Genomic DNA, 25,876 nt, shown 5'->3' on the forward strand with positions numbered 1-25,876 from the left:
TATGCAGAGAAGCACATGAACCTGCTGACATGTTTCACTATTGTTTGGTCTCATCAGTGAGGTGAAGCTTGTTTTTTTTTTTTTTTGCTGCAATGATCAAGAGATCCACATCTTGGCGTGCCCTCTTTCCCCTAGGGAGACAAATTAGAAACCAAAATATATGGTGAGTGGACACTTCTGATTTAATCAATAAACTAAATCAGTGGCATGGTTCTGGGCAACTTTACAACTCACCAATTTTTCAGAATTGCAGAAGCAGAACAGCCATATGCAAATCGATATTTGGTACTGCTATCAATGTGATCAGTACAGCCTGAACTGTTAGGTCATGTCCCCTCTCAACAGAACACATGTAACTATATCCAGCTTTTATATTATGCATTGAGATAGGGACCCACATCTGAGCATACATTCTCTAACATATGCAGATAAACTGAAAGCAGGAAATGTGATGGATGATGCATTTAGAATTAATCTAAACAACTAGCCAGCTTTGTTCAGAGAAACAATCTACACCACAGTTTTTATCCTGTTTGTGCCATTGATGTGGCGTAGCAGCCATAAGCAAATCAGTATTGTTACAGCCACCAAAGGAAGTGTCCAGCCCAAACTGCTAGGCTACATCACACACTCTCCTTAGCCCTTTCTTTATGTCCAGTAGCCGTTTCCATGGTTATTTCTTACACAACAGACATGTTCTCGTCTAATCTGTTGCGGAAAGCAGGATGAGTCACACCCTACTAAACAGTCACTCTCTCTTTGTGTACCTCTGATAGAGGTTACCGATAGTTAATAAATATATTAATGCATGTAAGTCATACTCCATGAATTTGAGTTCAAGTTGAGTCGGTATATTTTCAATTAGCTGTTAATAACTAAGTTGATTAGTATTGTTACTTAGTATTAGTGATGACGTTATGTCATAATAAGGACGATAGCAAATGACCATGCTAGGTTGATATATCCATGAGAACTTTAATTTTGCCAATGCCTTTTGGAGAAAACAATCTCCTTCATCAGGGCTGTTCTCTCTACTAGTCATCACCATTGCCATCAAAATTGCAATTACAGTGATTGAGCGTGAAAAATAAATCAATTGTATAAACCACATGTATAAATCATATATATGCATTTAAATAATGTATGGTAGTTACATATACCAGAATTTCAATAGTTCATATATGTGGAAAAGATCAACCGTTACATAAATATATATTACATACCATCATTCCAATCGTCCATTGGTGAATGAAAGTAAAAGAAAAAACAAGAAATTGACAGAAAATCAGTTTTAACCCACAGCTTAGATATACATCACTTATGCTGATATTTGTTGCTTCAGAAGATATGCATATATCCAAATTCCTGAACGTAGTCTGCTGTACATTTGGAGTCCATTAAAAAACAGGATTCCTAAAGCATAATTAATCTTAGATTACAAAATGGGCCAGACAAACTATTGGGTATCCTGTTATTTAACAACACAGACAAAACACTTACTTCCAAGTAGATGTGCCTGCCGTGCTCGTATAACGGAGAAGGTGCTCAAGTTTTGAGTTAATGGCCTTAATGGAATTCATAAACACTCAATTATATTTCTCATCTGATATCACAACGATCCATTCTCATCTAAAGCGCAAGGCCAACACAGGTAAGAACTCTTGCGTTTTACACTTTCTCCCTCTCGCGGCTAAGTTATATGTGAAGGCACGAGATTTCCTCTGCTATTAGAAACCGGCCGGGTGGGGGGCGGGTGTGACAGCCTCTCAGCCAATGAGGAGGCTCGGAACTGGGGCATTACCAGCGGAATCCCCCTGCTCTGAGCAGCCTCACGGGCTGGAGGCCTCCATCTTCCCACATCGCGGAATGAGGAAAGTGGTGTCCTACTTCCCCTCTCCCCTCGCCCTTCCCCATCCACAGAATTCCCTTCCCGCCCCATCCCATTTACCTTCCTTGAAGTCCATTTGAAGAGCGGGTGCGCTGGGAACACTTCATACCCCAGGGCGTCCGCTTCCGATCTGCGACAGGCCATCATGGAGACTGCACGTGGTCCTTTCTCTCATTTCCATGCCGGCCATTTTTTTTGTTTACTTTTTTTAGGAGAGAAGGGACCACATGTAGTCCCGTCTCCCATTTCCATGGCCGCCAATTTTGTTGTTTACTTGTTTTCATTTCTTTTTAAATGCCCACCATCGAAAGGGAAAAGAAACTTCCTTTTCCCTTCCGTGGCAGACAGTTTTTTTTAAATGTTTGTTTTCTGTTCCAAAATACTGGAGCATTACAGAACAGAAAAAAAATACTTTCAGTATCCCGGTCTTATGGGCCGGGGACCTAATAGTAATAGGCACCTTGCAAGGGGGCATTACCACTTCAGGTAATGCCCTGGAGTCTTCGTTATGGGCCCTGGGGCATTACCTGGAGTGGTAATGCCCCCCTGGTTGGGGCCTCTTGCTTAATTCAAATGGCTTTTCGTTTGTCTGGTGGCAGCACTCCAAAATGATGATTCACATGAGCAGTAGGACTTTGCTTTGCCTACATTCTAATATCATTGGACGCTCTGAGGACCACTCCAATCTAAGGGGTACATTAAATTTGGTAAGGGACCCTGCACAATTCATGTGTTCATTGAATGTAAGCTAACTACCATTCCTTTTATTGACCAACTACATTAACTCTTCTTTGTTATTTACTTTGTATTCAGACATACATCTGAACAAACGTCTATTCAGAGATAACCCCCCCTTTTTTCACCTTCCACTTGATTCACTGCAATCTTTACTTTCTTCTCTCTATCACTTAGCCATGGACATCACGAGATGCCATAAGCCATACCCTCTTTTTTAAAGGGTATAAACATTGAGCGTTACAGGTACACACATGTGTACTTCCATGCTTTCTATGCTTGATACTATGGACTTACGTTAAGCTAACTCACAAGGTGAACTAGATGAGCTTTGGACTCGGACTGTTCATTCATTACCTATGCATGCTCACATCGCTACTTCCACAAAGAGCTCACTGGGGCATGTTTTAATCGGCTTCGACCCACTATAAATATTGATAATATCACAATCAAATTATTATCCCCTTTCACGATTTTGAATACTTACCTGGGATTGCTTTACAGTTGAGCAATGGATCTAATGCCAAAGATCAGATTTAGTGAAACAAATTTGTACTTTGAAATATTACTGTGTACAGATATTATATACTTTGAGTCATATCCTACTGACAGTTTGTTTATTATATTATAGACTATTGAACTGCACCTGATGAAGGGAATTTACATCCTGAAAAGCGTTGTACTGCTAACTTTGACTATAAAAGAAGACTTGAACACAGAATTTACCTCTGATTTTTATTATTACTGTTTTTCCCCAAAAATCTCATGATATAGAATGTAATAAATGTTTTCGAATTGCTAACTATTCATTTCCCTAATATTGGCTGATTTATTCAGCAGGAAGGTGTGCAGGGGACCGGAGTATCCGATACACTTCGGACACCATTTGTTTTGCAATTGTTTTCCAACATCATGTCAGGGTTGAGTTACCTCCTCTGCAACCAAGTTCTACTGCATTCCGTTTTAAACCTATAATTTAATGGTATTAGACTACTAAGGTGTGCATCAATATGATTTGTACATTTATTCAGCAGATAATGACAACCACAAAGGGACAACCAGCACCAATAACATCAGAGAATACAAACAACCAGAAAGGAGGCGAGGTGGCGCGATGAGCCACAACCAAGAACCTGGGGAGATACCATCAAGTGGCAACCAAAGAGTCACACCAGAGGCTCCAACAAACCGACCGACTTACTAACCCTCTTTCCCCTTCTTGCTTCTCCAACATAACCAATGCCACTACACTAGAACTTGGGCTAGCCACACTCCATATAGACACACCAAGTTCACAGCCACCATCCCTGAGATTCTAGAAGCACACCTAGAAGTGAACCATCCACTAGATAGTCCATAAAACCATTCAACAACACAAGTACTCACCAAGACACCAGATAGTCATAGAGCAACAGCCATCCATGACTCTGGATCCTCTATGGGCACAATCTAACAAGTGCGCACAACCATGACCCAACCCTACATCACAAGACACACTAACACTATCACAAACACTAGCATACACCCGAGGCACTGAGTCATACCAATATGGTTACAATCCAGAGGGCCTCCTGCACCTACTCCCACATGCACAACAATACTCACAGATGCCAGTTCCTCCTGGTTCTGAACGTATCCTCTCATCCTATCCTCACTAACCCCCATTCTTGCCGAGCCACGCAAGTGCCTCGAGACTGCCCATGGGTGGTATTGGTGCATGGTATAATTCAACATAACATAACATAGCATAATATAACACCCCTCAGGTGCGCCTTGATCAATGCCAAATCCTTGGCGGCCCATGCTCCAGACATCCTGGACCTCATTGTCACTAACAACATCAACATCTTGGCCATCACAGAAACCTGGCTTACCCCATCAGCTGGTCCTTCTCGCTCATTTGCCTCCCCCATAGTTTATGCCATATTTCGCTGGTATAGACCTCTCAGAAAGGGTGGTGGAGTTGCCTTCATTTACAGGGACACCCTCCTACTGTGCTCCATTGCATCCACCCAAATTCCCCACTGCGAATCCATCTCACGTGTGTCCTTTCCTCTAACCTTTCTGCCTGCTGCCTGCTGCTGTCATTGCCTTTGTCGTCTTGGAGGCAGTCACTGTTGGCTGCTGGAGCTGGATCACTTTGAGCCATTCCTCCTTGGATTTATTCCCGACCCACTGACCGCAGTGCTGAAGTGGCATTTTGACTTGCTATTCAGCTGAAGATTATATATAGAACTCCCCTGTGTCGTCCTGGAGGCAGTAACTGCTGGGCAGCTGCAATCCTTTGAGCCATACCTCCTAGTATTTACTTCCGCCTGCAGCACTGAAGCAGCATTTTTACGTGCTATTCAGCTGAGGATTGTGGCAGATGAGTGCGGTTTGCCGGGGGTGCTGTGGAGCCATGGATTTGCTGCTATTGAGCATAGACCTGACTAAGGCCCTACCAAGGAACATAGAATATATTGTTACGGCTGCCATACTCAAAAATACTATTTCAGAATTCTTTCCAGCAAGACGGTCCCGCAGCCTGAATGACGTTCAACAAGTGGAAGCAAGTGAATGCTCTCTTCTTTGGAGGAAGGGAAACAATGCAGATATTGTACATCACCCTGAGTTCTTTGCACCGAGTAGAGAGAGTAGAGAGAGGGAAAGTCGCCCGGACTACCATATTCAACAGGAGTTTACCTTTGAAATAAATGCTATCCCGTGTATGAGAGAGGTCACACATGGGAATCCCAACCAAAACACATTGTGGGTGAAAGAGAGTCAGCAAATGAACTCTAACAAGGTCATCCAGGTTGTTAATGTAATTGCGGAATCAACTCCAACCCTATCCGCCTTGAATTTTGTTTTAACGTCGCTGGTAAAAGTCTTTGAATCACTCAGGAGGGAGGTCCAGCAACACACAGGTATTTTATTAGAAATGACCAAAGACATGGACAAGAATTAAAGTATGCTGGTGGGTCTAAAGGCAGCTATAAATCAAACAATGGGGGAGTCATTGTCACAGATGAAATCTGAGAATGAGTTACATTCAGAAAAATTGAGTTCTCTGCAGGGTCAATGGGAGGGATTGAATGCTAACCTCTCTTCATTGAATGAGACCCTAAGAGGCAAGGCTCTGGGGGCCCCATGTCAGTGTCTGAATGGGGGTGTGCGGGACAATGACCATTCTCCTCAGGACGCTCCCATGAATACCTTTGATTATACTCCGCTGTCAGTATCCACTATGGAAGAATTTGTTCGTCTGGCTCAACTTGCAGAAGGCTATGTTAAGGATATCCCAAAAGCCTCCCGAAAAGTGTCCAAAGAGCAAGATCTGACAAAAATACCCAAACTAAATGGGAAGACTAGGAAAAAGCGGAAACGACAGCAGAAGGATTTGACGGCGGAGATGCCCATACTAAACACTGGAGGTCCAAAAAAAAGAAATCTAAACATCAAAGTAACAACAAAACCAGGAAACCTGAAATAACGCACTTTATCTGCAAAATAAAATCAGCTCAGTCCAGTGAAAAAGGTTCTTCACTAAAGGACAAGGGAAGCGAGTGTGCTGGTGTGGTGGAAAACTCAGAAAAGGGCTACAAGAAAAGGCTAAAGAAGCAAATTAAATCTGGGCAAACAGAGCCAGAACCAGTGATTGTGGTAACTACTGTAGGGGTTCAAAGTGAAACATCATTTGAACCAAGGAAAACTGCCGCAATCCTTCTGCGAGGAAAAGTGGAATGTAAACCCGCTAAGGGGGCCCAAACTGCCTCCGACGCTCTGACCCGGGCCCTAAAAGAACCAGAAGATACTATCTCTCTGGGTGAAATTTGTCAATTGGAGAATGGCTCCAGTAAACCATGTGAAATCAACAAAAGGGGCTTGGTTCAATTGCCATGACTCTTCTTGATCAAAATGGGTCCAAGATTCCCATCCCGTCACAGGATTTTGTCTTAGCTTCTAAGCAAGGCTGTATTAGCTGTAATTGCCTCATTAATCAACCTACACTGCTAGAACAAATCAATGATATGATGATACGATATGGCATTTATAACGTGTCTATACACAAGTGTTTCAAGGCACAACGAGGCAAGGGAGGGGGAACAGAGGGAAGACAGACAGCAATCATACTAGGCCCAGTGACAATGAGATCGCACAAGTGCAGGGGAGGCGTTGAAGGGGAGGGGGCAGTGCACTACATAAGATAACCGTAAAAAATAAATGAAGATAAATAAATAAAAAATAAAAAATAAGACAATAAATAAGAAGTGCGGACAGCTTGTGGCAAGTGCATGGTTAAGGGCAGACATCAGGTGTTAAGTGCTGGTAGGGGCCTCTAGGGATACAGAAACAGTCCCTGAGTGCAAAGGTTGCCAGGGGGGCAGTGCAGGTTTGCAACTGGCGGGGAGGGGACCTGGGCCCGAGATCAGAGGGTAGCTAAGTAAACCAGTGCAGTTTCAGTTTCAACCAGGAGATCAGCAGAGGAGTAGAGGAGAGAAAGCAGAAGCAAAGAATAAGGTCTTGAGGTGCTTCCGGAACCAGAGATGGTTCTCAAGTTTCAGAGAGGCAGGGAGGCTGTTCCATAGGGAGGACCCGGCAGAAGAAAGAGATCTATCACCAACTCTTTGCTTGGAGAAGCAGCGGACCCTGAGGGAGTTGGAGGCGGCTGAGCGAAGAGCTCGAGAAGGAAGCTATTTGGGAAGAGAGAGTTGAAGGTATTTAGGGCCCAGGCCCCAGAAGGCCTTATGGACAATGCAGAGGTGTTACACAGAATCCTATGCAGTTCCCTTAGGGAGCACTACAGAAGATTAGGGCCACAGGTATATGCAATAAATCCCCTTTGGTATCTGTCTGTACCACAAAGATTTAGTTGGTAGCTGTGGCTGAGCACTCAGACTTATCTCAAGAAGGAGATGAGCAGTATTCAGGGTTTACACAATAGGACTACAGTATTATGGGACAAGGAAACACTGACCAAAGCTCTGTATCAAAAATAATATACGTATTTATTTTATACACTCTTAACTCCACACAAATCATTTTCATTAAAGCAAGTCAAACCAGTCAAGAAAAGTATACACAACTCCCCATTTAATTTGTAGACAAGTTTGAGCAAGAGTGAAAACTGAGCAAAACGGCACAGTGTAAAACAAGCAGAAATGGCACTCTAACAATTTCTTCAGAGTGAGGGAAAGGTTAGGTTATACAGGGTTAGACTCCTAAACACACCAGCAACACTTCCCAATTGGATTGTGAACAAGTTAGGCAAGGCAGTACTTTAGCATAAGCAATACTTAGGTGAAAACCGAGCAAAACGGCACTTCAACAATATATAAAGGGGAAGGAAAGGTGGTTATAAGAGTTTAGGTGCACCAACACATTTCTTTATGAAAAACAATCTAGAGAAGGCAGTTGTAACTGAAATAGCCAGAGTCAATAGGCCTGTGCCAGAGTCAATGGTACAGGGCAATGTGCCCAGGATCAAACGGTTCTAGTAGCTGCAGTCAAGTCTTTGTTTAACGATTGAAAAGGCGGTTGCAGAAGGTAAAAAGACAATGTTTGATGAAAGGGGCGGCCAGCCTAGAAGGTAAGTAAAGGATTTAAAACACCTTTAGCAGTACCCAGCGAAACGGGAGGCCTGGCAGAACAATGTACCTTAAAAGTGGATGAGGCTCCTGCGGCGGCGGTAGTTCCTGGCAGTTCCTGCAGTTCAGGAGATTGAGCAGAGGGAGAGAGGCTCTCGTCGTGGAGGAAGGTTCGAGTCACTGCACTGCCCGGGGAAGAAGCCGGCCGCGGTGATGCCAAAATGGAATAAAAGGTACGCTCCTTTAAATCGCGGTCGTGGTGGACAGGTGCCTGGCTAACCGGTCTCTGAGTGCTTGGCACTGGCAATTCGACCAAGGCAGGTCCTGGAAGGTGATTGGCAAACTGGTTGGCCCCACCAGCTCAAGGGAAGAAGGCTCTTGCAGGTGAAGATCTTCTCTTGTCATTGGAGAAAAGTGGTGAGGATCTGCAGCAGGGCTTCACCGGTGGTTCAGTCATTGCAGATGTCTTCAGCTTCTCTCCTCTTTGGGTTTCTCAGGTCCAGTGGTAACGTCTTGTCCTCCAGTCCTCAGAGCCCTGCTTTTATGCAGAAAAAAACCCATTCAAACAGCCTAGCTGTCACTCAAACAGTGGGATGGTTATCCTGGTGGGATAACCCCCCAGCCTATCAGGGCAGAGTGTGACTTGGGTTGCTTAGGCAACCCTGTCCAGGGTGCCTATTCCCCCTCCCACACATCCTGTCTACCCCAGACTCAGTGGCCTTCAAAAGGAGGGCTTATGTGCAGAAGCCCACCAAAAGGACGAACAAAGGATCCCTGACCTGGGTTAGGATTACAGAGGAAGACACGAGAAAGAAGTTTTAACAGAGATATGGCAAAAATACCCAACCAAAAAAAATGGTGGTATGTTCGAACAATGGGAAGAACCACTGCCACAAGCCATACTTTGTTTAAAGGGGGACGAGGCATCGTCCCCTACAAAACAGACACAGGGGATACATTATTAACCCCTCCAGTACCTCCATATAAGATGGTTTGTACTGGTTCTGTTCATAAGATTTGACTAGTAAAGTCAATGGTAACTTTACATGCCCTGGGAGACAGTAGTCAGTCCCAGGATATGGAGTCTATGTGTTACTGCACTGAGGGTGCTGTGTAACACACAAAAATAAGATGATACCTCTGAGGGTGAGGAAAACCCCATAGACCAAAAGCACAAGAATAGCCTCAAACATACATAACAATATGCCCAAGAGTGGGAAAAAGAGTCTCATTCTTAAAAAAGGCATGTTAGTGGTTAGATTGGAAAGGGGGTCAGGAACCATCAAAATAATGTGGATAGTGGTTAACATCTATTGGAACCCCTCTTGTTCAGCCCTCACTGATTTCCTGCAGTCACTCTCAGACATATTATTGAATATTTCTGTTTGTTTTGGTACCTACAGTATATTTGTCATGGGGGATTTAATCTCACAGGGCCTCCAAATGCCAGACGTTGGGGGGATCCTCACTAAGGAACCGTCAATGAAAGGGAGGTCTTGGTGCACTTTCATGCCGGAGAGGAATTTGTTCATGGTAAATGGGAACATTGAGGGGGATGTTCCGTCAGCCCCTACATGGAAAAGAGACGATTGTAGTTCTACAATTGACTATCTTTTCCTTGCTAAAGACTTGTTTGAAAGCTGTATGCACTTCTCCGTAAATGGTGGTTCCCCCAGTGATCATGTAATTCTGGAGGCTTCTTTTGAAACAACCAATAAAATGAGTGAGGATCTCTATCCACATGCATTACAGCTCAACAGTGGGAAGAACAGAGTGGCAATTTTTCCTAGAGGTGGGAGGGATTTGATTAAATCACTCAATTGTATTATTTCCCCATGAACCATTGTGAATTAAAACAAATATGTGATCCAGATAGATTTGTAGACTTTCTCTGGGATGTCAACTCTCCGACTAGCCCGAGCAAGCAAGTCACTGTGAAACATACTCATCAATTTGCTGAAAGAACTTGGGTCAGGAAAAGGGAGCTTTGAAAAGCTCTGAGGAAGGAGGCATAATATTGTTTCAATTCCGACACACCCTCCTTTTGGCCTATGCCAAGTGCTAATATCATTTCTAATATCTTTGTAAATAACTCCATGCATTGTCGTCCATACATCCTGAATCATTATCTGTAATATCTATAGCCATTAGGTCGTTCATCAGAACCTCTTGTAACACAAACTCTTTAGATGCTGTATCTGGGGCATACATTTTGTGCCCTATTGTGCTCACTGCCTGAGCACAACATCCCCCTAGCATTGCACATATACTAGGTAGACATTGGAAACAGCAACAAAGGAATAGCAGGATTCCCAAAATAACCAGTATAACAGAAAGCACCTTGCAACCCCAGGATCGTAGAGAATCCCAGAACTAAGCACTAATACTCCAATCTCCCACAGGAACATGCACTTCTGAACTAAGGATGTGCAAGTTCTGTATTGCTTTGAAAATTGTTGGTGAGGAATCTGGTACGAAAACACAGCAAGCGGACCCCACTAATTTGGATACTCCACCACGTTCTGCCAGGATGACATCTAATGCCATCCGATTTTGGAGTGCTACCAATCTTATTGCTTTCTGTTCTAGTGTCATATTGTAGAGTATATCCATGGTCGGATTGATGGTTGTCTCCAGTACCCTGGCTAGCCCCCTACTATTTTCAGAATTTGCTATCTGTCCCCAAAATGGCACAACTGATTTTGCTATATCTCCCAATACTTGCCCAGGGGTATCTCCGTTCTCGTCCCGCCGTGGGCGAGCCTTAGAAACTTCCAATGTACTAGCTATAAATACCCCAGGTAACAGTATTCCTAAATAACAGGTTCCCTGCCAATCCTTGGCCAACCAGGGAAATGCTGTACTACCGCAAACGAAATAGACAGGCCCCCCTACATACAGAGGCCTGTTCCCCCCTAGTCAAATTTACAATGTTCACACAACCTTCAAAGTTTCCCCTTGACCGAGTGACATTTCTTTGTACACAAAAGGGGACTGAATCGGGGCTATGATTAATAGAGTAGGAAGGAGGCACAGCGTCCTTATTGCCTATCAGAGCCATTTTAAAGGAAATTAGAGTTTGGAAAGGAAGAGATAGTTTATCAGATGGCCTAATAGAAGCAACATTAGGTTTACTTCTATTTGCAAAAAGCGAGCATCCCAGAGGGGTCAATTCACGTTTCTCAAAATCATTTAAATTAGTTCCATCAAAGTTCCCTGAGATGCCATCATTCCAACGGCCAAAGAATAGTGCTCGAAGAGAGGCATAGCAAGCAGTCGTTAAAGGTAAAGGGTGAATATACCATCCTAGCCCCTTGTTCCCATGTTGCGATAAATGGGTGCAAATCCAGCAATTACTCTTATTAAAAATGGCATGCGTTGAATTCATTATTATCATTAAAGTATTATTATGGTACTTTCGTCTATGCTGGGAGTCTTTAGGTGACAAAGTATGAAGGTGTACAGAGGGAGTCAAAGCAGTAGGTACAATCTCAATTGGCAGTAGAGGTTTTAGAGGGTAAATTTCTTCGAAGTACCAAAGTCCCACAGCAGTAACTATACAAATTCCAATTATTATTAACACAACACAGCAATACGTTTTCGGGGCCCAGGCACATTGTTCGTTGTCCGAGTTGGTCACCCCCTTATTTAAAAGTCCAATACGAGCAGCAGCGGTGGAGGTGGCAGGCATCGTAGTTTCTCAATCGACGACCCCAATGTTCGTTTCTGGCGACACTACGGTCGCGCGACTTCTTAGTCCTTCCCCAACCCTATCCAGCAGAATCCCTTTTTCCTTTTTTTCAAAAAACTTCCTTTTGCAACAGAAAAACTCTCAATAACTTTTTCTTTCCAGATGCACAGGCAAAACCCGTGCCGTAGTTCTATTTTCTTCGTCGAAGGTCGTACCTGGTGGTACCCAGTACTGTTTGATCCGGAAATAGGGTAACGTCACTTCCTGAGGGAAGCAACGTATCGGAGGCGACGGAAGTCGCAGAACTTGAAACAGTGTTTTCCGGAAGTGACCTTTTCAAGGAGTGCGGAGACGTAATTGACTGTTCCCCAAGCTCCACGGGCTCAGAGAAATTCTCCGACACACTCACAGTGCTGTTTGCTACTCCAGGATCAGAGATTGTAGCATCAGCGAGGAGTTCTGCTTCTTCTGTAACGTGTGGCGTCGGGTGAGGAAGTTTCTTGACATGCGTCGCGTTGATCCAATGCTTCTTTCCAGCCACCCGCACTGCTGTCTGGGTGACCAACAGCACCTGGTAGGGTCCCCGCCAGCGAGGCGCGAGACAGGAAGACCTTTCGTAGGCCTTCACTAGGACCCAACTTCCAGGCTGAATGTTGTGTCCTGGGCCCGTAAACCGTACAGGTAAAGCTGATTGGACCTGATGATAAATGAGATACAGATTTTTAGTCAACTGGTTACAGTAGTCTACAAGCAATACATTTTCGACCTCCCTCAGGGTTTTGGGCTTCGGAAGGCCCCAAATGTTACCAGGTCTCCCCATCACTACCTCAAATGGAGAGAGCCCAGTCTTAGTTTGAGGTGTGGTACGCATGGCTAACAATACAATAGGTAAGGCATCTGGCCATTTCAGTTTGGTGCCGGCACATGTTTTTGCAAGCTTATTCTTTAGGATACCGTTATGTCTCCCTACCAACCCAGCACTTTGAGGATGTCTAGCCGAGTGAAATCGCTTTTCAATGTGTAACGCTGTGCATATCTGCAAAATTACCTCCTGACAACAATATTGAAATTTTTTGAGCGAAGATTTATGACCGTTTTCAGCCAGATGAATAAGCAACAATACAGTGCCTTCTTTACAAGCACTTTCAGAATCTGCAGCTAAAAGTAAGTCATCGACATACTGAAGCAATGTTCAAGTAGGTGGCAATTCAAGGGTATCAAGCTGCTCTTTCAAAGCCCTACTATAAATGCTTGGACTTTCAGTATACCCTTGAGGTGCACGAGTAAATGTGAACGAACGTCCCCCCAAGGTGAACGCAAACAAATATCTACTCTCCTTGTGTATAGGAATACTAAAGAAAGCATTCTTTAGATCCACAACACTAAAGTGCGTAGCTGTAGCAGGGATCATTGTTAGTATCGTTGTTACATCAGACACAATTGGAAATTGTGGGGCGACAACTTTGTTAATAGCACGTAGATCAATTATGAAACGGTATGGGATTGCATTGTCGCCTTTCTTGTATACAGGCAAAATCGGGCTGTTACATAAACTACCTGCAATCTCTTCAATCACTCCTCGATGCACAAAATCGGAGACAATGCACTTCAAAGCACGCTCGCCCTCAACTGATATTTTATATTGCGGAATGCGTGGTAGTTTAACTCCATGTTTCAAAACTATTTTAACGGGCTCAATCTGTACCACCCCGACATCATTGTCGTCAACCGTCCACAAACATTCCGGAACAACACTAAACTCAGGAGGCAATGGTCGAGTCAAAAACTGAGAATTGGGAAGTTGCTGTGGTGAAACCGTCAGTCGCACTCCGTCAGAGGAACAATGAATTACTGCATTCAGTTTCTTCAACAAATTTAACCCCAGCAAATTCTCTCCACAGTTCGAAGTCAGGAGGAAGGGACAATGGTCCGTGAAGGGACCCAAAGAAACAGACACCGGCGAAGAAACCGGGCAATCAATTGCTATACCAGAAAACCCTACAGAAACATTTGTTTGCCCTGACATTGGAATGTTTGGAACCCGGGAATGATCAATGGAGCACTTCTGTGCTCCAGTGTGTATCAAAAACTGATGTTTCCTATTCCCCACTAACAATTCAATTTAGGGACCTTTCTTATTAATGGGAATAGGTAAAGGTTCCAAACCCTGCTTCGGGCAGTCCTACCAAAATAAAATGTCGTCGGAAGGAAGCTCTTCAGAAAGGTAGGCAGCAGAAGGATGATCAAATATGTTTCTCGTGTCCACACTCGAAGTCTGATTTTCCCGTGAAAAAGGTTGCTAAGGATCTTGCGAGAACTGACCTCAATCAGGGACCCCCGCTCCGGGGCGACCTCTGGGTCGTCTACCCATACTCCCAAATGCATTGTTTGACCTTTGGCGAAGGACGGGGCACTGTGCTCGCCAATGACCTTCCTGGCGGCAATAGGCACATTGATTAACATTCACAGGACCCAAAGGAGCATTTCCTTTTGGGACATACTGACCTCTGATCTGTGAAGTACCTCCTCTGGGATTTCTAACAATTTGTTGTAACGATACTTTAGTCTTCAAATCTCCTTTCCTCTTCTCTATTTTCTCTTTTTCATTATTAACATGGTTCTCATAATACTGAGCCATGTGCAAAACTTCAGATTGGGATTTCGCCTGCCAAGCGCTCTCAGAGGACATAATCTGTGACTGGATGTCGGGCAACAATCCACGTACAAATTTGTCCACAAACAACCTTTTCCTAGACTCTGTGCCCAAGTCCTGTCCACTGAAGTCAGAGAATACCCGTTCGAATCTATTAAAGAATTCGGTGGCACCTTCAGTTTTTCCTTGAACACAGGCCGTAAGCTTGTCCCAAATAATTATTTTCTCAAGAATTATGGTTTTCAATTTTGCGACAATTCTATCAGGCAAATTAAGTATTACCTGAGGTGGTTTCTCACCAGCTGGTCTTTCCCCATCAAACCTAGTCATGTTAGCCCACGTATCTCCCAACCCTGGCACATCGTCTATTGTTCGAACCTGCTTCCATAAATCTACGGGCAGGAGTACAGGGAATAGCAAGTCAATATCACTTAAGGTGAACACAGAGGACTGCAAAACGGATTCTATCTCTTTGTACAATCCTGTCGGGTTTTTCCTAATATCGGGAATTGATTGTCTAATAGTGTTCACTTCCTGTCGTGAAAACGGGACGTGAACAAATTGCGATACATAATGTGCAGGGATGTCCACAGCGGGTGCACCAGTCCCAGCGTTAGCGGGAATCTCAACCTTTGGGACAAATGTCGGAGGAACCTCTCTCATAGGCAACTGAGATATAGGTAACTCTGACCGCTTACTAAGCAACAGAGCCAGGTGGAGCGCTAAGGCAGCTGAAGAAGTGTAGGGCAAAAAAGCCCTCTTACAAATACCCAATAACTCTATAGGACAACTAACCTTCTTCCTTACACATTCATCCTGCAGGTACTGTACCATTACCTGAATCACCTTCCTCTGCATTTCTACTGTATACTGACTATACTGACTATATATTCGGCCTCCATTTTGATATTCAGGGTGACTTCCATATAACAAGAGAACCTAAAATGGCGGCTTTATCCAAGATGGCGACTTACATTGCGTTCTCTAAGGTCAAGACGTTGCCGTGGAGTTTGTTCGCATATGATGTTTAGACAACTTGGCGTAGGCCAATACACATACAATTGTTACGATAGGAGGCATAATATTGTTTCAATTCTGACAGGTAGTCAATCCAGTCCAGGCTCCTCTCACTTCTAGGACATTCAGATGGTTTAGTATAATTTCCATAAAGATTCTGCGAGTAGTAGTAGAGGGTAGTAGTTTTAGATACTTTTGCACCTTTTTATATCCAAAACATATTTTAGAAAAAGTATGTAAATATTTCAATTTAGCTACAGCATCATGAATAACACCCCAGTCCCATTTCTCAGCAGCTTCCTTAAGAGATTTTAACATCCAACTCTCTCCATACTCACATTTAGGAGTCCATCCTATCTTCTCAAAGAAATGCATATTCTTTTCTTGAAATTTGTTCAGTAGATGCACCATCCCGCTGTTCAAACCGTCCAGAAGAACCAATATCAATGAATTTGGTCGTGCAAATGTAATCCTCAAATAAAGTTTTGCTCGGTTAAACTATATGCGAGAGGACAAGGATATAAGGCCAATTTCTAGGCGAACCGCCTGAATAGAGGTATAATTGGAGAGACCCAACAGTCGTCTCCATATTGTTCCCTCTATAACATTAGCCCAATCAGTCCAATCAGAAAAGGAGGCTTCCAAAGCATCGAGGAAAAGAGGAGCCAGTTTTTGCTTATAGATAGTGATAATACCAAGAATACTATATCCTGCAGTTTTCTTTGAGAAAGTCATTACTGCGCTAAGCGTAGTCATAACCTTAGCTTTTTTATTTTCTTGGATAACAGTATTCATTTTCTTCCCATCATTGCATATTGCATGCCCTAAATATGTGTAGCAATTGACTCTGCAGATCTTACCTAGGGAGCAGTTGATGTAAGGATTTTTACTACATCTGTTGCCAACAGCCATAAATTGCATTTTAGATAGATTGACTTTAAGTCCATTATTCTTGGCATATTCACAAGCAGCTTTTGCACTGTTACATATACCAATGTACGTATTATCAAATACAACTATGTCATCGGCATAACTGATCCACCCCGCTCTTCACCAAAGTAACAAAACAAAATACTGGGTGGATTTCCACAAACCAACAAAGGATTTCCTTCAAGCACTTTGTGCCTGAATTGTTTATTATTTGGAGCAAATCCATCCAGCGATTTGGGCTGTGCGTTTGAGCAAAAGGTTGCCATTTTCCCTACGGGGAAAAATGAAAAATACACTCTTTTTTTACCCTTCATATCTTTTGAACCATAACATGCATTAGAACAACATATTCCTTTTCCAGGTGGTCCAGGCCCCAACTCTCAGGCCGATTCATGGAATAATTAGCGCAGCGCAAGTGGGCAAAAACGTGCGAATCGCAGTGGAATAGCGAAAATCGCAGTGCAAGTGCGAACATCGCACGAAAAGCAGCGCACGTCGATTCATGGAAGGCCGTGCGCGAGAAAACCAGCGGATGTGCGATAAAAAAGTGCGCGGCGCACGTTGGCGCACAGGCCATCTAACAGCGTGCGCCAGGTCACAGCGAAAATCGCACAGGCCACAGCGAAATTCGCACATAGCGCGGCGCACGCAACAAAAGTAGGCGGAACACGGGCGTAAAACTCGGAATGGGGAACAACTTGCCAAAACGTGGGCTTCACGGGGGAAGTACAGGGCACAAGTGCGCGGAACGCCTACACGCTCGCCTACAACACGTATTCATGGAATAGAATAGGGGAAAAAAGCGCACGCTCAAACCAGCGCACAGGCACAAACACGACCGCCACAAGAAAGCAGGCGGTAGCGTTCCTGCGGCTGTAAGAAATGTGCGCCAAAAGGTGCGCCAACAAATAGCACCTATATACTGCCATGATGAATGCCCCATACTGTGGCCCTCCAGGAAAAATGACGTGCAAAGGGGTACCCACAAACACGGACACCCGCTGAAAAAAAATACGTGTGCGTGTATACCGGGGTGCGCGGGAAGTCTCACACGCGATTTCAGCAGGGTACGTGCATCACAGGGGTTCGCGTGAAGTTATTCACGCGATCGGGACTGGGGGAGCGGGCTACGTGTATTTCAGAGGTTCGCGTGAAGTTACACACGCGATCGGGCCTGGGGGAGCGGGCTACGTGTATTACAGGGGTTCGCGTGAAGTTCCTTGCGCGATCGGGCCTGGGGGAGCGTGCTACGTGTATTTCAGGGGTTCGCGTGAAGTTTCACACGCGATCGGGCCTAGGGGAGCGGGCTACGTGTATCACAGGGGTTCGCGTGAAGTTCCTCACGCGATCGGGCCTGGGGGAGCGGGCTACGTGTATTCCAGGGGTGCGTGAGAAGTTCCACACGCGAATAGCCTGGGCGCGTGTATTTCAGGGGTGCGCGGGAAGTTCCACACGCGAATAGCCTGGGCGCGTGTATTTCAGGGGTGCGCGGGAAGTTCCACACGCGAATAGCCTGGGCGCGTGTATTTCAGGGGTGCGCGGGAAGTTCCACACGCGAATAGCCTGGGCGCGTGTATTTCAGGGGTGCGCGGGAAGTTCCACACGCGAATAGCCTGGGCGCGTGTATTTCAGGGGTGCGCGGGAAGTTCCACACGCGAATAGCCTGGGCGCGTGTATTTCAGGGGTGCGCGGGAAGTTTTACACGCGAATAGCCTGGGCGCGTGTATTTCAGGGGTGCGCGGGAAGTTTTACACGCGAATAGCCTGGGCGCGTGTATTTCAGGGGTGCGCGGGAAGTTCCACACGCGAATAGCCTGGGCGCGTGTATTTCAGGGGTGCGCGGGAAGTTTTACACGCGAATAGCCTGGGCGCGTGTATTTCAGGGGTGCGCGGCAAGTTCCACACGCGAATAGCCTGGGCGCGTGTATTTCAGGGGTGCGCGGGAAGTTTTACACGCGAATAGCCTGGGCGCGTGTATTTCAGGGGTGCGCGGGAAGTTCCACACGCGAATAGCCTGGGCGCGTGTATTTCAGGGGTGCGCGGGAAGTTCCACACGCGAATAGCCTGGGCGCGTGTATTTCAGGGGTGCGCGGGAAGTTTTACACGCGAATAGCCTGGGCGCGTGTATTTCAGGGGTGCGCGGGAAGTTTTACACGCGAATAGCCTGGGCGCGTGTATTTCAGGGGTGCGCGGGAAGTTCCACACGCGAATAGCCTGGGCGCGTGTATTTCAGGGGTGCGCGGGAAGTTTTACACGCGAATAGCCTGGGCGCGTGTATTTCAGGGGTGCGCGGCAAGTTCCACACGCGAATAGCCTGGGCGCGTGTATTTCAGGGGTGCGCGGGAAGTTTTACACGCGAATAGCCTGGGCGCGTGTATTTCAGGGGTGCGCGGGAAGTTCCACACGCGAATAGCCTGGGCGCGTGTATTTCAGGGGTGCGCGGGAAGTTTTACACGCGATTTCTGCACGGTACGTGTATTTCAGGGGTGCCGGGGAGTCCCACATGTGATTTGACAGTGTGGGTCCTCCCAGGTGTACCCTGTACACCCTCCACGGCCCCTGCAGGCAGCCCACACCACAGGGGACTACCCTGCATCCCTGGTCATGTCCCGCAGGCAGCCCACCCAACATGGGCATGCCCCCCAGCAAAGGCACATGTCTCCTTGAACTAATGAACACCAACTCATGTCCCCTTGCACCCCCACCCCCCAGCACTGTGGGGCACCTGCCAGCAGGCCCCCACCCATGTCCAACTCATGTCCCCCACCCCCCAGCACTGTGGGGCACCTGCCAGCAGGCCCCCACCCATGTCTCCAACCACCCCCACACCCCAGCCACCAGGGGCACCCTCCACCAGGCCCCCACTCATGTCTCCCACCACCCCCACACCCCAGCAGTGCAGGGGAACCCTCCACCAGGCCCCCACTCATGTCACCCACCACCCCCACCCCCCAGCCACCAGGGTCACCCTCCACCAGGCCCCCACTCATGTCACCCACCACCCCCACCCCCCAGCCACCAGGGTCACCCTCCACCAGGCCCCCACTCATGTCTCCCACCACCCCCACCCCCCAGCCACCAGGGGCACACTCCACCAGGCCCCCACTCATGTCTCCCACCACCCCCACCCCCCAGCCACCAGGGGCACCCTCCACCAGGCCCCCACTCATGTCTCCCACCACCCCCACACCCCAGCAGTGCAGGGGCACCCTCCACCAGGCCCCCACCCATGTCCCCTATCACCCCCACCCCCCCGCCACCAGGGGCACCCTCCACCCGGCCCCCACCCATGTCCCCTATCATCCCCACCCCCCAGCAGTGCAGGGGCAGCCTCCACCAGGCCCCCACTCATGTCTACCACCACCCCCACCCCCCAGCCACCAGGGTCACCCTCCACCAGGCCCCCACTCATGTCACCCACCACCCCCACCCCCCAGCCACCAGGGTCACCCTCCACCAGGCCCCCACTCATGTCTCCCACCACCCCCATTCCACAGCCACCAGGGTCACCCTCCACCAGGCCCCCACTCATGTCACCCACCACCCCCACCCCCCAGCCACCAGGGTCACCCTCCACCAGGCCCCCACTCATGTCTCCCACCACCCCCACCCCCCAGCCACCAGGGTCACCCTCCACCAGGCCCCCACTCATGTCACCCACCACCCCCACCCCCCAGCCACCAGGGTCACCCTCCACCAGGCCCCCACTCATGTCTCCCACCACCCCCACCCCCCAGCCACCAGGGTCACCCTCCACCAGGCCCCCACTCATGTCACCCACCACCCCCACCCCCCAGCCACCAGGGTCACCCTCCACCAGGCCCCCACTCATGTCTCCCACCACCCCCACCCCCCAGCCACCAGGGGCACCCTCCACCAGGCCCCCACTCATGTCTCCCACCACCCCCACACCCCAGCAGTGCAGGGGCAGCCTCCACCAGGCCCCCACTCATGTCTCCCACCACCCCCACCCCCCAGCCACCAGGGGCACCCTCCACCAGGCCCCCACTCATGTCTCCCACCACCCCCACACCCCAGCAGTGCAGGGGCACCCTCCACCAGGCCCCCACCCATGTCCCCTATTACCCCCACCCCCCCGCCACCAGGGGCACCCTCCACCAGGCCCCCACCCATGTCCCCTATCACCCCCACCCCCCAGCAGTGCAGGGGCAGCCTCCACCAGGCCCCCACTCATGTCTACCACCACCCCCACCCCCCAGCCACCAGGGGCACCCTCCACCAGGCCCCCACTCATGTCTCCCACCACCCCCACCCCCCAGCAGTGCAGGGGCACCCTCCACCAGGCCCCCACCCATGTCCCCTATCACCCCCACCCCCCAGCAGTGCAGGGGCAGCCTCCACCAGGCCCTCACTCATGTCTCCCACCACCCCCACCCCCCAGCCACCAGGGGCACCCTCCACCAGGCCCCCACTCATGTCTCCCACCACCCCCAACCCCCAGCAGTGCAGGGGCACCCTCCACCAGGCCCCCACCCATGTCCCCTATCACCCCCACCCCCCCCCGCCACCAGGGGCACCCTCCACCAGGCCCCCACTCATGTCTCCCACCACCCCCACACCCCAGCAGTGCAGGGGCACCCTCCACCAGGCACCCACACATGTCCCCCTGCCCCCAGGTCCTGACGATACTCAATCATGGCAGTAATGGGCAGCATACCCAGCACAAACACCCAGGCAAGGATTGCATCCACCCACATAGTGAATGCATTTACATGATACAACCCCAATGGCAAGTCTGTAAATGAACACATGTCCGTCACACACACATACACAATGGGTGCAAGTGAATGTCAAAACCCATATCATGACATGTATGAAACCAATGAGAAAATACCACAAGTGAAAGTTAAAAAAACATGTATTAAAGATGAAAAATAAGTAAAAAAATCAAACATAGAACAATGGGGATAACAAAATAAATGGTCCATGTCCGAGAACAAATGTGAAAATAAAAAAAACAAAGTAATCCAAAAACAAATGTTGTCCAAAGCAAAATCATGTGGAAGTAAAATAATGAAAAACCATTTCCTCATGGTGAACACAATCATTAATAAAAAAAATGTTTCTTCAAAAAGCAAACTATATACATAAATGAAACCTACTACTACCTAATGAAAATAATATATACAAAAAAGTGGCCATTGTCCGAGCGGTCCAAAAAAACAAAAATTAATGAAGGAAACCTAACACTAACTAACTAAATAACTATATACAAAGGCAGCGGGCAAGTCCTGCGGCTCACTCGGTGATGTTGCTGGCCAGGGCATCATCGAACTCCATGTCGATGTCCTGGAGGCGGGACTCTGTCCTGGCCCCGAGGTCTCGCAGGGATAACCCCATGTCCAGCTCAAACTCCCTGCGAGCTTCCTCGAGGCACTCAGCCCGCCTCAACGCCTGACACATGGAGAACTCCGCCCTGACCATGGTGAGCCGCTCCTCTTCCGCCCGCTGCCGCTCCGCACCTATCCGCTGGACCAACTGCTCCCACACGGAAGACACCACCATCCCAGGGTTGCCCTGGCCTCCGGCCGATGCCTGCCCCTCTGATCTTGAAGGCCCCGAGCCATGATGCCTCCCACGTCGAGCCTGCTGCTGCCTCCGACGCCACTGCCTCTGCCAGCACGACGGCATCCAGGCTGATGGAAACCACCGACGCCGTCGTGCACGTGCCCTGCCTGATGAAGCTGTCACATCTTCCATCTGCTGGGGTCCAGTTGCTGTGTTGTCCACCCCTGCTGGACCTCCGACTCCCAACTGTGGCAGGGATGGGATCCCCACCGAGCTGGCTGCATTGGTCGGGGCAGGTCCACAGGGGGCCCTGGTGGCATCTGGGCCGGAAGACGGCAAGGAGAACGACTGGTGTATAGCCTGCACAGAGGAGGAGAGGGCCGCCAGATTGGACAACACATGCAGAAAACCCCCGAACATGGCCGATCCCAATTGGGCCACGTCGGCATGGTGCACTTCGTGATGACATGCGTCCTCCTCCCGGGAAGCATGCACGGCATCACAAATCACAGCCGTGCGCATCGCGACCCCAATCAGGACCTTCTCCACACGGCCAGGGGTTCCCACGTCCGCAGGTGGAGGGGAGTCAGGTGACATGGACATCCCCTCTACCTGCGGACGGGCCTGGGACGGGGCATCCCTGCTGGTGCATGGTGGTGCACTCACAGGGTCAGGGACAGCGACATGCACAGGCCCCTCCACGGTGACCTGTGCTGCCTCCTGCCCCTGGCCCTGGACTGCACCACTTGCACCAGCAGGGATGCCCCCAGCAGGCCCCATGTGTGCCCCAGTGGCGGCCTCCTCCTCCTCTGTGCAAACCACCAACCTGGATGGCTCCTCACCGTCTCCCACCGTAGCAGGCCCCTGTGGGGGCTCACCCACCCCTTCCGCTGCAGCCGTGGGGGCATCCCCGCCGCCTTGCTCCACAGCGCCGTCTCCGCCCTCTTCTTCACTAGCCGCTGCATAGAGGGAGACAAAGAACACAAGCATCAGGGCACTGTACAATGGTCCCCTAGACAGGAAGCAATAGCAGATGAGCACCACTGTCAAAGTACACTTCCATCATGTCCCTCCACAACACATGGGTCAGTCCAGGCAAAACACACACAGTAACAGGCATGGTGCATGCCATGGACATTTCCATGCATGTCCAATGGACTCTTGAAACATTCAATGATATGTAACTCACATGCATCATGGCTCATGCCTATCACATGCACACACTTCACCTCAGTCACATCCATCTGGCCCCAAACACACCAAACACAGCGGATACAAGGGTAATTTGGCTTCTTCACTGAATCTGTGCATTGTCACACACATGTGTCATGCATCCATGGCATGCACAAGTCACAGACACGCAGGTCAGGCACACAGACATGGCTACCATATATGTACCTGGCATCAGCACCCATCCCTCACCCCCACCCATGTCCAGGTACAGAGACTGGCATGCTCTCATGTTCAGAATATGCATAGGGCTCCCCATGCGGCATTTGAACACATGCAACAACCATGTGGGTCACACATCACTGGTCGCACATGCATGACCATGATGTCCCTGCACACATACATGCATACATGGCCTATGGCACACATACAGGCAAGTATCATAGAACCAGCACACCGCAACATGCCCTGTCTCACACAGTAATGCTTGGACACTTACCGCTCAACTCCAGACGGGCCTCCCTCTCAAGGATCTGGGCGTGGAGCGCTGGGCGTACGCGTTCCAGGACCCTCATCTGGATGGAACTCATGCGGCCCCGGCCCCCCTCCACGAGGCGCCGGGCCTTCACAAGGGTCCTGGACCTCAAGTCCTCCCAGCGCTTCTTGATCTTCAGGACGTCGCGGGTTGCCACCCCCTCCGCGTTGATGGCAACCACACAGTCGGCCCAGATCCTCTCCCGTCCTTCCTTGCTGGCGCGGGACGATCCAAAGATGACATCATACTGCCCAGGACATGCTCCACCAGGACACCAACTTCGGTGTCAGTGAAGCTGGTGCCCCTCTGCCCCTCTGGCCTGGGGTTGCCACTGGTGCCAGATGTGGAAGTGCCCGACATGGCAACCCCAGAGACAGGTGTGGGTGGGCAACTGGGTCCTGGGGCTGGGCTGTGGAGCGATGTAATCCCAGTCGGGAGTCTTCAGTTCCAGCAGGGGTGGACACAGCAACTGGACCCCTGCAGATGGCTGATGTGCAGGCACCAAATGGCAGGGCACGGTGGCAGCAGGCAGGCAGGCAGGCAGCAGCAGATGCACGTGGGAGGCTGCTCGGGGCACTGGGGGGGCAGTAACTCGGCCTTCTGGGCAGGAGCGTGGTCTTCCGTGTGTTTTCGCGTGGCCAGCTTGATACGGAATGATTTGGCACGTGAAAATCCTGCACGTCAGCGTGAAATCCGAGGAAAGGCCCTTAGCGCGTAAGCGCGTCAGCACGCATACCCGATTCTATTGGACCAGAGTCCCTCAGCGCGTAAGGGCGTCTGTGACGTGACCCGCACGGGTGTTCCCCACTCAGCACGTGATGACGGGGCACACGTGGAAATACTGCACGTCAGAGTGTCATCGCGTGTAATTGGACAAAAGTGCGCGTACACGCAATTGGCCTATGTACGTGTATTTCATGGGTGCACGGGCACTTACACACGCAAGTACGTCAGCGAACCTGTATCCCGTGGTGCGTGTGAATTTCCACACGCTATTGGACTGGGAACTGGATTCCAGGGGTGCGCGGGTCACACGCTCGCCTAGAACACGCGCAAAGCATAAATTTGCGCACTTTAACAATAACAAGCTCAGACGCCAGGATGAACATACCGTTCCTAGCAGCAGTGGCAGTGGGCTACCAAAGGAGGAGGAGGAGGATAGTAAGGGCCAGAATATTCACACCCAGAACCAGCCTTTTCGGGATGCCTGATGACCAGGTGTATGGGAGGTACAGGTTTCCACCACACATTATACTGGACCTGGTGAGTGAGTGGGAGGATGACCTCACATCACCCACCCTGTGCTCCCAAGCACTCAGCCCCCTGGAGAAGGTCCTCAATGTACTGCACTTCTTAGCCACTGGATCATTTCAGCGGACAAGTGCCATAGTGGGTGGGGTGTCACAGGCCACCCAGTCACGCTGCCTGCACCAGGTCTTGAACATCATCACTGCACGCCCATCAGTCCGCAGGCACATATACCTGCCCAGAACACCTGCAGAAAGGCATGCTGCCGCCCTGGATTTTTACGGTGTGGCACGATTCCCCTAGGTGCCATCGACTGCACCCATGTGGCTCTACGTCCCCCCAGGGCATCTGAGCACATCTATAGGAACCGCAAGCACTGGCATTCCATCAACGTGCAGGTAGCATGTAATGCCAAGGGAATCATCACCTCAGTATATGCCAACTATCCCGGCTCCACCCACGACAGCTTCATTTACCGAATGTCCACCCTAAGCCGGGACCTAGAAGCTGGGCGGCATGGCGATACATGGCTGCTTGGTGAGTATGTATGCCACTGCACATGCATGCATGTTGGATACTGAGCAAGGTCACAACCCCACCAATGATACCAATCACCACCTCCACAGGGGACAGTGCCTACCCTCTCAGCCCCCACATGATGACGCCAATTCGGAACCCCACCACGCCACCCGAGGTAAGATATAACACAGCCCACATTACGACCCGGGGCATAGTGGAGCGCACATTCGGAGTGCTAAAGTCACGCTTCCGCTCCCTTGACCGTTCTGGCAGCCAGCTGTTATACGCTCCCCCAGTAGTGTGCAGGATCATAGTGGCAGCATGTGTCCTGCACAACGTTGCAACACGCCGGGGCCTGGCCGTGGACATGGTGGTGGCCCCACATCCCCAAC

Source organism: Ambystoma mexicanum, chromosome 6p, assembly GCF_040938575.1.
Source record: "Ambystoma mexicanum isolate Mex_15411 chromosome 6p, UKY_AmexF1_1, whole genome shotgun sequence".
NCBI classification, from domain to species: domain Eukaryota; kingdom Metazoa; phylum Chordata; class Amphibia; order Caudata; family Ambystomatidae; genus Ambystoma; species Ambystoma mexicanum.